The sequence below is a fragment of the Eulemur rufifrons genome, chromosome 8 (assembly GCF_041146395.1).
Source record: "Eulemur rufifrons isolate Redbay chromosome 8, OSU_ERuf_1, whole genome shotgun sequence".
In the NCBI taxonomy this organism is placed as follows: Eukaryota; Metazoa; Chordata; class Mammalia; order Primates; family Lemuridae; genus Eulemur; species Eulemur rufifrons.
Window position 1 is genome coordinate 75,889,724 of NC_090990.1, and position 1,437 is coordinate 75,891,160.

The window sequence follows — 1,437 nt, forward strand, 5'->3', positions numbered from 1 at the left end:
CTTGTTTACACTTTCTTTCTGCAAGCCAGGAAGGGAGACTTCATCAGGGAAACAAATCAGCCGGCACTTTAATCTTTGACTTCCCAGTCTCTAGAACTGTGAGAGATAAATTTCTGTTGTTTAAGCCAACCAGTCAATGATATCTTGTTATGGTAGCCTGACATGACCAATGAAGTTGAGTTTTTCTTTTTTTATCATTCAGTCTAGCTAGAGGATTATCATTTTATGGGTCCTTCCGAAGTACCAACTTTTGGTTTCATTGATTTTCTCCATTGTTTGTTTTTTATTTAATTTATTCCTACTTTGACCTCTATTATTTTCTTCCTTTCTATTTAATTTGATTTTTTTCTTCCGTAACCTCTTAAGATGGAAGCTTAGATTATTGATTTTGAACCTTACTTTTATTCTACTGTAAATGTTCAAAGCTCACAATTTCCCTCTAAGCATGATTTTAGATGCATCCACAAATTTTGATATGTTTTCATTTTAATTCAGTCCAAAATATTTTATCTTTTCTTTTACAAATTCTTTTTTGACTCACTAATTGTTTAGAAGTATGTTTCTTAATTTTCAAATGTGTGTGGTTTTTTCCCCTGCCTATTTTTTTTATTGTTGATTTGTAATTTAATTCCTTTGTGGTCAGAAAACACTCTGAATGATTTTACTGTTTTCAATTGTGTTAGAACTTGTTTTATTATGCAATATATGATTTATCTTGATGAATTATCCAATAACATGTATACTTGTTATTGTTGGGTGGAGTGCTCTATTTATGTCAATTAAGTTGTTTTAAAGTGCTTATTATGTCATTAATGTCCTTAATGATTTTCTGTCTACTTTTTATGTCAATAACTGACAGAAAGTTTTGAAATCTTGAACTATAAATAATTTTTTTTTTCCTAATTGCCTGTTTACTTCTTTTTTTTTTTTCAATTTAATTTTACAGAATCAAAGAGTCTAACAGTATATCTTGTTAGATACAGTATGTCCTCATAATGTATACATTAAAAAATATGGAACGCTTCACGAATTTGTGTGTCATCCTTGCGCAGGGGCCATGCTAATCTTCTCTGTATCGTTCCAATTTTAGTATATGTGCTGCTGAAGCGAGCACTATAAATAATTTTTTAATTTCTCATTTTATTTTTGACAATTTTATGTGTGTATATGTACACACATATACATGTGGAATCAAATATATGCCCTTATACATATACATATATATATGACTTTTTAGGTTCATGTCAAAATTGAGTGGAAAATACAGAGGGTTCCCATATACCTTTCTACCCTTTCACAGTCTCAGCATCCCCCCTACCCCAATCCCCAGTATCAACATCCAGCACCAGAGAGTCATGTACATTTATTACAATCAAACCCATATTCACACATCATTATTACCCAAAGTCCATAGTATACATTAGGATTCACTCTGGG

General features: G+C 31.1%; 1 non-coding gene across 1 annotated transcript; it reads right to left on the bottom strand.

Annotated features, from left to right (window-relative positions):
• Positions 1-1,007: 1,007 nt before the first annotated feature.
• LOC138391001 (U6 spliceosomal RNA) lies at positions 1,008-1,114 on the bottom strand. The gene has a single exon (XR_011234646.1). It is a non-coding gene; the product is annotated as a U6 spliceosomal RNA (small nuclear RNA).
• Positions 1,115-1,437: the final 323 nt, after the last annotated feature.